Raw genomic sequence first — 13,928 nt, 5'->3', positions numbered from 1 at the left:
AAAACAAACTGTACAAACAATATATAATCAGAGATTGGACCATTTTGGGGATGGGTCGTTGTTATTATAATTTGTTTTTGGAAGAATATTAATTCATGTTGAACATATAAGTAAAGCCATATAATTAATACACATTCGATATAATTATTTAATTATTTTATATTAGAAATTTCAATTTCAGCAACAAAAACTCAAGAGGAGCCATTTGGGAGCATGACTCTTTTTAGGGAACGTGCCAAAAAAACGGCTCTCTGAAAAGAGACGAAATTTCCATCACAAGCGTGCGATTGGGAGCCTTGTGCAACCAATTAGTCGACCGAGTAGAATCCTAATGCACGCCAGGCTAGTTCCTGGGCATAATAAAGTTCCCACCACAGACAGTACGTAGCACGTAGAATACATTTTATAGTAGTTGAAATACTTATTCGTATTGTTTATTTATTATATATTATTTATTTTCTTTTTTTTTTTTAATCTTTCAACACATTTCCCCTTTTTGTTGCTTTTCATTAGAGTAATCGATGGCTATACACATTCTGTATAATTTTCTCTCCCTATTAGAAAATTGTGACACCTAAATACAGGAAGTGAACAAACCTTTTAATTACAAAATATAAACACAAAAAATATGTGTGAAACAAATAAATTATACTGTTCCAAACCATATACTCTCTCCGGTTCCTGCTACTGTGTGTGTGTTTTAGTGACCATCACTTAAGGAACACAGAGGTCACCTCTGCAGCCAAAGTGCTGTGACTGTCTACTCATTAACTGAAACCAGACTTCATTTCCACACTTCCACAGTTCCACTCTGGTAATTGACACAGATGATGACAGTGGTTTTGGATTGTGCTGCAGAATATCGCACATTGATCAGTTCTGTAAAACGGCGTCCAAGACACACATTGCTCCTTGAGCCGCAATCCCATCCTACGTGGTTAGCATAAGTTAGCGGGCGCCTGACCACATGTGAGTGAGAATGCATCATCATCAGTTTTGGAGACAAGCTTGTCAAAGGCTTGAAAGAGAGTTTGCGGCGGCGTCCAATCAGAGGCCTTGCCGGAGGTATCCATGGCAACTGAAGAAAGAGTTAAAGTAAGATTTGAAGTCTGCGGAGAATTCGGAAAAGACAGAAGGACCTTGGGTTGCCACATGAGGACTCACTTTAGGGAGCGTATATGTTTTTTTTTTTAGCATGGCTTGTATATAAGTGATAGCTGCAATTTAAAAATAAACCCATTCAACTTCCTTATGTATATTTTAGGCTCCAATGAGGATGAATGTGTGTTATTAAAAAATATTGCAAATGTACATTCTTCAAATACATACATGCATATACACAGTAAAGAAAAAACTAATGTGATGTAAAAGCCATCTTATGCCATGACGGATACGTGCTGTAGCACTTTAGTGCTCTCTTGTGGTGGTTGTCTATTTTCGGGGCGACAGGACACTTGAAGCTGAAGAGCACGAGAGATAAGATGGAGATGTGGAAGCAGGAAGAATGGAGAAACCTTGAGTTTCTGCCAACGCAGTTATGTAACGTCCACTATTTACTTTGCATCTTTTTCATTTCAGCTGGTGTACATTTAAATGTGAATGGGGGGGAAGCTGCAGTGTGCACGATTCCTCCTCAAATAGTGGGGCAGACCCCCCTGGGGGGGCCACAAGAGGCCGAGTTGCACTATAATTTTTTATACTTTTCTGAAAATAACTAATCACACAGCCATTATTTTGAAAATGTCACACTACAAGTTGGAATTAGTGTTTCCTTCAATAACGTGAAGATCCCCGCGGCCGGCAGCACTCATGGAGCCTCAGACAGTAGGGGGGCCTTGTGCACTAAGCCGAAATGACAGGTGGTTTCTTTCCTGTATATGAGTAGAAATTGTGTAAAGGCAGAAATTTATGCTTAAGAAAATGTTAAATACGGTTGGAATCATAAAGATAATACAGTTCAATCGGCAAATATTGATATTAGTTTTATGTTATTATTCAGTTTGTCCATAGATATCATAGATCAGGGGTCTCAAACTCAATTTACCTGGGGGGCCACTGGAGTTAGGGTCTGGGCGAGGCTGGGCCGCATCAGATTTTCCAAAAAAAAACAAAAAAAAACGCATTTATTAAAAACAAAAAAATGAATAAACTTTGCTTTGGTTCCGATTTTCTACGATTTTCTAAGAAAAGCTCTGATAAAACATTCCACTGTTCTCAAATATCTTAATTTTTATTTTTCTGCACAAAATAAGATGAAAAATAAATAAACAAATCAAGAATAAATCAGTAATAAATAAATATAATAATAATAATAAAAAGGCAAATAATAAAAACTTAAGAAACCACATATAGTTGGTGGGTAGACAAATGATTTTTTTCATATTAAAATGAACAAAGCATTATTAGAGCCCTGTAGACATGACAAAACACGACTATAGTCACATTTATACTCTTTTTATTTACAACATATTGCGCAACTGCAGGGTCTTGAGACACATGCTAACTCGCAAACTAGACAGCTAGCGACCTAAACGGTAGCCTTCAAGTTATTTCCTTTCAACTTAAATAGTCAAAAACTTACCACTTCCACACGGATAGGGAGGATAACTATTAACAGTTATTTAACCTTTAACATGAACATGAATCAAACGTAATCATTTTTTCTGGGTACATGATACCATACAGCATCCATATCAAACTTGCGTGGGCCGCACTAACATTAAACTTTCATATCAAGGCGGTGGCCTCAAACTTGTGTCCTGCGGGCCACATGTTTGAGACCCCTGCCATAGATAGAATAGTAATAGCATACTTTGGTTGAACATAAACTGTATAAAACCAACATGGACGTTTTCAACTTGATTATTTTGGATGATAAGAAGAGACGGGGCGGCACGGCGGTCTAGTGGTTAGCGCGCAGACCTCACAACTAGGAGACCAGGGTTCAATTCCACCCTCGGGCATCTCTGTGTGGAGTTTGCATGTTCTCCCCGTGCATGCGTGGGTTTTCTCCGGGTACTCCGGTTTCCTCCCACATTCCAAAAACATGCTAGGTTAATTAGCCACTCCAAATTGTCCATAGGTATGAATGTGAGTGTGAATGGTTGTTTGTCTATATGTGCCCTGTGATTGGCTGGCGACCAGTCCAGGGTGTACCCTGCCTCTCGCCCGAAGACAGCTGGGATAGGCTCCAGCACCCCCGCGACCCTTGTGAGGAAAAAGCGGTAGAAAATGAATGAATGAATGAAGAAGAGAGGTCACAGGTCATCAAATAAGTGCCTGAATGTATTCTATGTTTGGATTTGTGAGGTCTCAGTCGCTACTTTCGGCACTTTGTGCGTCAATTGTCTTGTGAGTAAGTGCACGCGTCGGAGAGAGTCGGTAGAGTCGGAGCGTGAGATTGCATGAGTGCAAGCTGGTTGGTATTCCTGAGGCTTGTAGCCACAGGGGCTGCTGGTGCAGAGTGGACATCACATTGGAATTTCAATGGGGATGAAGCGGCCATGCAGCGTCTCGGCCCTGCTTTTCTATTACAGGTTGATATCTGGAACCAAATATTAAAGGTTAACATATTCTGTCAATGGCGTGACGTTATTATTGTATTGATTTATTCATTTATTAAAAACACAGGCGGTCAGTTCAATTATCACGCTCCATAATGCTTTTTAATGTTTTATTTAGACCAGGGGTCTCAAATATGCGGCCCGCGGGCCAAATGTGGCCCGCAGGACACTAGTTTGAGGCCCCCGCCTTGATATGAAAGTTTAATGTAAAGTTTGATATGGATGCTGTATGGTATCATGTACCCAGAAAAAATTATTACGTTTGATTCATGTTCATGTTAAAGGTTAAATAACTGTTAATAGTTATCCTCCCTATCCGTGTGGAAGTGGTAAGTTTTTGGCGATTTAAGTTAAAAGGAAATAACTTGAAGGCTACCGTTTAGGTCGCTAGCTCTCCAGTTTGCGAGTTAGCAGGTGTCTCAAGACCCTGCAGTTGCGCAATATGTTGTAAATAAAAAGAGTATAAATGTGACTATAGTCGTGTTTTGTCATGTCTACAGGGCTCTAATAATGCTTTGTTCATTTTAATCTGAAAAAAATCATTTGTCTACCCACCAACTATATGTGGTTTTTTATGTTTTTATTATTTGCCGTTTTAGTATTATTATTATATTTATTTATTTATTACTGATGGATTGATTTTCTTTATTCTTGATTTGTTTATTTATTTTTCATCTTATTTTGTGTAGAAAAATAAAAAGTAAGATATTTGAGAACAGTGGAATGTTTTATCAGAGCTTTTCTTGTAGAAAATCAGAACCAAAGCAAAGTTTATTAATTTTTCTGTTTTTAATAAATGCTTTTTTGGGGTTTTTTTTTTTGGAAAACCTGATGCGGCCCAGCCTCGCCCAGACCCTAGCTCCAGTGGCCCCCAGGTAAATTGAGTTTGAGACCCCTGATTTAGACTTTATTCCAATAGAATCAAGTTATTTTGGTATTGATTGTGAGTAAATATGCATAAACACAAAAATTAACAAAAAATACTGAGTCAACCTCCAAGATTCATCCATACATTTTCTATGCCGCTTAATCTCGCTAGGGTTGCGGAGTATGCTGGAGCCTATCCCAGCTGATTACAGATGAGAGGCGGGGTAACTCACATTCATACCTATGGACAAATTGGAGTCGCAAATTAACCTAGCATGTTTTTGGAATGTGGAGTACCCGGAGAACCGGGGAACCGGAGTACCCGGAGAAAACCCACCCACGCACTCACGGGGAGAACATGCAAAGCAGAGAATCGAACCCAGGTCTTCCCGATCTCCTGCAATGCACATAAACCTCTCAAAAAGTTGGACAGTGTAAGGAGATGAATTCATATCCAAGAGGAGACTGAGGGCAGAAAAAGAGACTGTGGACCGTATCACTCCAGCATCATATTTTGCCGCATCAGCAGATCTAGAGGAACCCCAGCTGACCAATGGCGAAACACCGTATATCGAGTAGAGTCGTTCTGAGCCAATTAGGTGCTGTGCATTGGGAAAGTGGGGGCATTTGTCCCAAGGTCGTCCAAAGGACGAGCATCTGGATCCCTCCTTTCTCCACGGGCGACCTCGCTCTCGCCGAAGCCAACCAATTCACTGATGAAACAGCTGTATTGTTGCGTAACATACAGTCGGGGCAAAACAGCCTCGAGCCCCTTTTCAGGAATTTCCAAGCACGAGGAGGCGGACTTTCCATTTTGGAGTTTGGAGTCGACTCCCATTGATGATCACCAATCGGCCGTGCTCATTCATCTCATCGGCGCCAAAGAGCTCCGAGGCTGTCGAGCCGCGGCTGAACAATTTTCAATTCCTTAATAATTTATTGATGCCAGGCAGTCAAATTGCATATGAATAATGTAGAGGAGCTCAGTACAACGTTGATACAAAACACCCTCAGCTCATTCATGCTCAAAGACCCTGAGAGATATGGACTATGGTTGGTCCCTCATCATCCACTGGTGACATGTGGCGTGGATCCACTGTGTATTTGTGGATTGTGTAATGCCTCCGACGCAGCAGCTAAAATGCTTCTTATATTTTATTTCTTTGGGAACGCATGCATTATAAATAATAAACAGGTGACTGTGGCTTAGGAGACCATCTAGCACGCTTAGCTAGATGTTTGATCTCTGGCTTCTCCTGTTTAATTGTTGCTGACCTCCAGGCATGCCCACTCCGCTTTGAAAGGCCACACACCCAAGCGCTCCCGAGGACTTCCAGACTTCCTTACTATATCTGCGTCTGGAGCCTATCTAAGGAAGTCCGAATCGCACATCAGTGGAACTTCATTCATTCGTTCATTTTGTGCCGCTTATCCTCATGAGGGTCACGGGGGTGCTGGAGCCTACCCCAGCTGTGCCAATCACAGGGCACATATAGACAAGTAAAAGTAAGTAAAAGAAAAGTTCATTCATTCATTCATTTTCTACCGCCTGATCCTCATGAGGGTCATGAGGGTGCTGGAGCCTACCCCAGCTGTGCCAATCACAGGGCATATATAGACAAGTAAAAGTAAGTAAAAGAAAAGTACATTCATTCATTCATTAATTTTCTGCCGCCTTATCCTCACGAGGATCATGGGGGTGCTGGAGCCTACCCCAGCTGTGCCAATCACAGGGCACATATAGACAAGTAAAAGTAAGTAAAAGAAAAGTTCATTCATTCATTCATTTTCTACCGCCTGATCCTCATGAGGGTCATGAGGGTGCTGGAGCCTACCCCAGCTGTGCCAATCACAGGGCACATATAGACAAGTAAAAGTAAGTAAAAGAAAAGTACATTCATTCATTCATTTTCTATCACCTTATCCTCACGAGGGTCATGAGAGTGCTGGAGCCTACCCCAGCTGTGCCAATCACAGGGCACATATAGACAAGTAAAAGTAAGTAAAAGAAAAGTACATAAATTAATTAATTCATTTTCTGCCGTTTATACTCACGAGGGTCATGGGGGTGCTGGAGCCTACCCCAGCTGTGCCAATCACAGGGCATATATAGACAAGTAAAAGTAAGTAAAAGAAAAGTACATTCATTCATTCATTAATTTTCTGCTGCCTTATCCTCACGAGGATCATGGGGGTGCTGGAGCCTACCCCAGCTGTGCCAATCACAGGGCACATATAGACAAGTAAAAGTAAGTAAAAGAAAAGTACATTCATTCATTTTCTACCGCCTTATCCTCACGAGGGTCATGACGGTGCTGGAGCCTATCCCAGCTGTGCCAATCACAGGGCACATATAGACAAGTAAAAGTAAGTAAAAGAAAAGTACATTCATTCATTCATTTTCTATCACCTTATCCTCACGAGGGTCATGAGGGTGCTGGAGCCTACCCCAGCTGTGCCAATCACAGGGCACATATAGACAAGTAAAAGTCAGTAAAAGAAAAGTACATTCATTCATTCATTCATTTTCTGCTGCCTTATCCTCACGAGGGTCATGAGGGTGCTGGAGCCTACCCCAGCTGTGCCAATCACAGGGCACATATAGACAAGTAAAAGTAAGTAAAAGAAAAGTGCATTAATTCATTCATTCATTTTGTGCCGCTTATCCTCACGAGGGTCACGGGGGTGCTGGAGCCTACCCCTGCTGTGCCAATCACAGGGCACATATAGACAAGTAAAAGTAAGTAAAAGAAAAGTACATTCATTCATTTTCTACCGCCTTATCCTCACGAGGGTCATGACGGTGCTGGAGCCTATCCCAGCTGTGCCAATCACAGGGCACATATAGACAAGTAAAAGTAAGTAAAAGAAAAGTACATTCATTCATTCATTTTCTATCACCTTATCCTCACGAGGGTCATGAGAGTGCTGGAGCCTACCCCAGCTGTGCCAATCACAGGGCACATATAGACAAGTAAAAGTAAGTAAAAGAAAAGTGCATTCATTCATTCATTTATTTTCTATCACCTTATCCTCACGAGGGTCATGAGGGTGCTGGAGCCTACCCCAGCTGTGCCAATCACAGGGCATATATAGACAAGTAAAAGTAAGTAAAAGAAAAGTACATTCATTCATTCATTAATTTTCTGCCGCCTTATCCTCACGAGGATCATGGGGGTGCTGGAGCCTACCCCAGCTGTGCCAATCACAGGGCACATATAGACAAGTAAAAGTAAGTAAAAGAAAAGTTCATTCATTCATTCATTTTCTACCGCCTGATCCTCATGAGGGTCATGAGGGTGCTGGAGCCTACCCCAGCTGTGCCAATCACAGGGCACATATAGACAAGTAAAAGTAAGTAAAAGAAAAGTACAGTAATTAATCCATTCATTTTGTGCCGCTTATCCTCACGAGGGCCATGAGGGTGCTGGAGCCTACCCCAGCTGTGCCAATCTCAGGGCACATATAGACAAACAACCATTCCCACTCACATTCATACCTATGGACAATTTGGAGTGGCTAATTAACCTAGCATGTTTTTGGAATGGGGTGAGAACATGCAAACTCCACACAGAAATGACTGAGGGAGGAATCGAACCCTGGTCTCCTAGCTGTGTGGCCTGTGTGGCCTGCAGAGTGCAGGCTAATGTGCTTCTATAGTCAACTCCGTTATCCAAACCTTTCACAGGGAAAACAGATACGTAGGATAAAGTACGTAGACAGGAAGTTGTACACAAACAACAAATGTAAGGTGGACACGTATGTGCTATAAAGTCTAAGATTCGAAGTATTCAGTCTTCCTTGTATTTCCTACTTGATGTCAATTAGTCAATTAGCAAAAAAGATGTTTACATGTGGTCGTTATCCCCCAGCGCTAATCAGCTGAACTCTCCGTCATGTTTTGATTTTGAACCCAAGCCAGTCACACATGTAGGACAAATTAAATGACCAATGGCGTATTTCCATCTGGGTCAACATCTTTTATTCACAAGGCACGCGTACACAGTTACATGCCATCCTGCCCCCGGGGGCTCTGTTGAGACCCACTCTGCCATAAAGAAATAGTGCAGCATTTTGTTCTGTTTTGAAAATGATCTTCCAGCATGAGATGAGATTAGCTCGGGGGAGGCAGGAGTTCTATTCCACTTTGGATATTCACCACTAGTGTGCATATTTGATGCCGGCTTGATAATACTTTCGTCAATACCTTTTATCCGCATGTTGCTAAATGAATACACATGATACCTAAAGCGTGTACTGTATCTCTACAGTAGCGCACACTTTGCAAAATACCTCAATTTCATACTTAGTATTACTAGTAGATTATTGTGTTTCTATTAAAGTGATGGAGTGCAAAAACATTATAGTCAAATGACATGTTTCTCTAATTGGTGCCATTCTATTGAACTCCCCATGACCCCCAGACCCAAACAATATTTAGCTGCTTCTATTATATTTTGGACGCTTTATTTATCTGTATGAGAAGGGAATATGTTGTGTTAAATGATGCAGTACAACGCTGTAAAACAGGAACGTGATGATACTCATAAATGTACACAAGACTAGTCGTGTCTTTGGGTTTTAAAATAACACTGCGCCAAACGAAGCGACGTATACGTATATCTCAGCCGTTGCTTTCCCATCGCGGACGTGAAGCAGCAACAGAGCAACTCGGCAGAAAAAAGGAGAGAGTGAGAGACTGGGGATGTGGTTGCTATAGAAACCATCTGCCGGGTCTGAACTGTTTCTCCCTGGCATTCATTTTATCATATTGAGACTCTCTCTCTCTCTCTCTCTCTCTCTCTCGTCCTCTCTGATTTTGTTTATCCCTCTCTTTTCCATCCTTCCCTCCATGCCGCTTATCTCCTCATCTCCCTCTCAGGCTGCTCTCCCAATCTGCCTCGCCGTACTTCCTGCTCTCTTCACGTCTCTTTTTTTTTACACAAACAAAGAGTGTTTAACGTTAATGCGCCATGTTTGTTCTTTTCATGTAATTCCATATCGGCGCCGCTTTATCCCGACAATCCCATCTGCTGAACTTGGACTCTGGACTACCTTCCTGGTGAACCAATAAACAAAACAAAACAAAAAAGCGTAGTGAAAGATTGAGGTCATGTCTAATCGTGTTAATTTAGCTGCAAGCAAAGTGGCTTGAACAGACTTATCATGTGTTTGATTCCTAAATAAAACACAGAATGCTTTATTTTACTTTCCTACCAGGATTTATGTGCCTCCCCTTTTTTCTATTATCAGAGGTCGTCCTTGTGAATTACCAAGAGAGGCTCAGTCAGCAGGGGAAGACCTGATCCCAATGCCAATTGAGTCTATACCACACATGCACCGTACATACGTACACATGTACATACACATGTACATACACATGTACATACACATGTACATGAACCTACATCCATGCACAGAAACAAAGACGGCGCTTCCGTGTGCATGCCGAGCACATTCCGTCTATCTTAAGCCTCCTAGTTCACACCAAGAAGGAGGTGCTGTTTCCGGAAAGTGTCTGCCTCAGGCCAGGAGGTCAACGTGGGTGTTTGCCCCCAGCTTATGGAAGAAAGGTCACATCAAGTGGCGAGGAGAGGATAGATGGCGGTTTCTTCCACAACGACAACAACATGGTAGAATCCGCTGTGGGATTCTCAGTAACGGCCAACATTCATTCCTATTCTCATGAGGGTCACGGGTGTGCTGGAGCCTATCCCAGCTCTCTTCGGGCAAGAGGCGGGGTACACCCTGGACTGGTCACCAGCCGAATCGTTCATTTATTCATTCATTTTCTACCGCTTATCCTCACGAGGGTTGCGGGGGTGCTGGAGCCTATCCCAGCTCTCTTCAGGCGAGAGTCAAGGTACACCCTGGACCAGTCACCTGCCCAATCGTTCATTTATTCATTCATTTTCTACCGCTTATCCTCACGAGGGTCGTGGGGGTGCTGGAGCCTATCCCAGCTGTCTTGGGGCGAGAGGCGGGGTACACCCTGGACTGGTGGCCAGCCAATCACAGGGCACATATAGACAAACAACCATTCACACTCACATTCATACCTATGGACAATTTGGAGTCACCAACTATCCTCACTGGGTTCAAGGTGGTATGCTGGAGCCTATCCCAGCTGATTTTGGGCGAGAGGAGAGGTACACCCTGGACCGGTCGCCTCCCGAATCATTCATTCATTCATTCATTCATTCATTCTCTACCGCTTAGCCTCACAAGGGTTGCGAGGGTGCTGGAGCCTATCACAGCTGTCTTCGGGCGTACACCGAGGACTGGTGGCCAGCCAATCACAGGGCACATATAGACAAACAACCATTCACACTCACATTCATAACTATAGACAGTTTGGAGTCGAAAACTATCCTCACTAGGCTCGAGGGGGTATGCTGGAGCCTATCCCAGCTGACTTCAGGCAAGAGGCGAGGTACACTCTGGACCGGTCGCCTCCCGAATCATTCATTCATTCATTCATTTTCTACCACTTAGCCTCACGAGGGTTGTGAGGGTGCTGGAGCCTATCCCAGCTCTCTTCAGGCGAGAGGCGGGGTCCACCCTGGACTGGTGGCCAGCCAATCACAGGGCACATATAGACAAACAACCATTCACACTCACATTCATAACTATGGACAGTTTGGAGTCGACAACTATCCTCACTAGGCTCGAGGGGGTATGCTGGAGCCTATCCCAGCTGACTTCAGGCAAGAGGAGAGGTACACTCTGGACCGGTCGCCTGCAGAATCGTTTATTCATTCGTTCATTTTCTACCACTTATCCTCACAAGGGTCGCGGGGGTGCTGGAGCCTATCACAGCTCTCTTGGGGCGAGAGGCGGGGTCCACCCTGGACTGGTGGCCAGCCAATCACAGGGCACATATAGACAAACAACCATTCACACTCACATTCATACCTATGGACAATTTGGAGTCGCTAATTAACCTAGCATGTTTTTGGAATGGGGGAGGAAACCCACGCATGCACCCGAGGGTGGAATCGAACTCGGGTCTCCTAGCTGTGTGGCCTGCGCGCTAACCACTCGCCCACCGTGCAGCCCATATCCAACATAAGATATATTTTTATCTCCTCATCTTGCCATCTTCCTATCATCCTCTTATCCGTACTCTGACTCTCACCAAAGTCCTTCCGAGCCACTCGTCCACACTAGAAGAGTGTGGAAGCTTTTATTTAATACAAACCTCACTGACATGATGACTCCAGTGGAAGTAATTAAGAATCTATTCAGTGTGGAGTGTAATTGGGAGAATCCTTCAGCCGAGAAGGTCTCCTGGACTAATTTCACATGGAGAGAACTCACTTCAGAACCAGGAGCCCAGGAGCCGGTCTAGGATGGAGCTTTAAGGTTGCCCAGCAAAACAACAATGATGCTTAGGTTTGAATAATAACTGTTTGAATCTGCAACTTTATTTGTACAACGATACCCATTCATCAAAAACAATTCAGTAACTGAGTTACGAACTGAGTTTCTCCACTACAAAATACTGGTAACTAGTTACCAGTAAAAGTAACTATTGCCCCCCCCCAGTCGACGGGTGTTTCTGTGGGTTTGAGTTGCTCACACAAGACGTGTTTGTTTTGTTTGTTTTCAGGGACATAATGTACATTTTATCTTTGACATCAACGAGGTTAAAGTAGTGTCTGTACTTCCATTTGGCAAACGCTGTAAACACCCGCCCACTCAAGTTCTCTGATTGGATGAAAACGAAACTTACTAAACCTTAGCCAATCCTCGTTGCTTATGTCCTCTAAACACCCGCCTACTCAAGCTCTCTGATAGGCTGAAAAAGCAATCTTACTAAACCTTAGCCAATTATCATTGTTTATATGCTCTAAACACCCGCCCACTTAAGTTCTCTGATAGGCTGACAACGCAATTTTACTACACCTTAGCCAATTCTCATTGGTTATGTGCTCTAAACACCCGCCCACTCTAGTTCTCTGATTGGCCGAAGACGCAATTTTACTAAAACCTAAGCCAATCGTCATTGCTTATGTAGTTTATCCCACCCCTTCCTTGTCACTCTACAACACTCTCACTGCGTTGCAAATTAGTTATGAAGTCCGTGATATATTTTCGCTAACGTGCAGTAACGGGGTGTCGAAACTGGTAATGGCGTTATGCTGACAGTAAAAGTAATTAGTTTTGTAGATTACCAGTTACTGAAAAAAGTAACGGAGTTGGTCGTTATTCCCATTACTGTATATTGTTGCCAATATTGTTGCCATTTGTTGCAACAAATGTAACAACCATCACTCGTTATTTATGTGTCATTTTACATGCAAGAACAAGGTATGTAATAACATAACATTCTCATTAACAGTATGCACACTGTATATTTACACTATAGTGTATAGGTTGGCATACAGTAGGAGTAAATATTTGACTATACGATTAAATGAAACAAATGGGCTGGGCTCAAACTTCTTTGCGAGTTCTCCTTATGCTTTTGTGGGTTTACTCCGGGTACCGCTATTTTCCATGTCAGGTTCATGGGATAGTCCAACATGTCCATAGGTGTGTGGGATAGGTTCTAGCTCACCCTTGACCCCAAACAGGTTAAGATTGGAAATATTGTGGTTTTATTGTGTGATGGTTCAACTTCTTTCCGACTCATCATTTGACTGCAACATTCCCGGGGATAGAATTGACCTCAGTGAAGCTAATAAAGCATTTCCCGTGTCATTCCGCATGAGGGGACGGGCTGTTGTTACAGTCGGCATCGCCGTGCATTGTCATGGTTGACTGCTGTCTCGGAGGAAGGATAATGTGGTCATGCCACACAGTCAAACGGAGGGTTTGGGAGATGAAAGAAAACGGGAACATTCCATTACGGATAGCGATGGTTATCAAGCCGAAGCCGAAGGGATAAACCAGTCGGCAAGCAAACCCGCCGCAGCATCCTATTGAACGCAAGGTGCATCTGTTACCATGGCACCCAGCCCAGGCAGCCCCTTTCATGTCTGTCAAGACAGCAGAGGAGGAGGAGGAGAGACGAGCAATATGTTAGTCTGGCCCGCGGTTGCGTGCGTTTGCATTCCCTGCATGTATGAACATCCCGGCGGTCCCGGTTGAAGATGCGGCACGCCGACACGGGCTGGTCACACAACATGAATCATTTAGAGTCGGAAATGTCACGTCTCATCAGTGTTGCTCATGCCTGGGTGCTTCCCGTCCCTTTTCCCCCCTTCTCCACCCCACCCAGCACCGTTTGCATCCCCGTGACCATGAACTTAAAGGAATACTCAAGATTAGATTTATTGGAATTTTTTTATTGGAAGTCAAAACAAACAACATTTTTGAAGTATCTTATTGTTTATTTTGATCCCATTCCCGACACCTTCCAATCTTTCCGATGAATGGGATGCTACTTTCTCACAGTGGAAAAAAATGCCGACTTTACCCGCCTCGGCAGTCAGGTATCGCAACAATCTGTTATCAACTGTACAAGGAACACATCGGAAAAATCCGCCCGGC

Source organism: Doryrhamphus excisus, chromosome 18 (assembly GCF_030265055.1).
Source record: "Doryrhamphus excisus isolate RoL2022-K1 chromosome 18, RoL_Dexc_1.0, whole genome shotgun sequence".
NCBI classification, from domain to species: Eukaryota; Metazoa; Chordata; class Actinopteri; order Syngnathiformes; family Syngnathidae; genus Doryrhamphus; species Doryrhamphus excisus.
Note: the sequence above shows the minus strand (reverse complement) of the source record.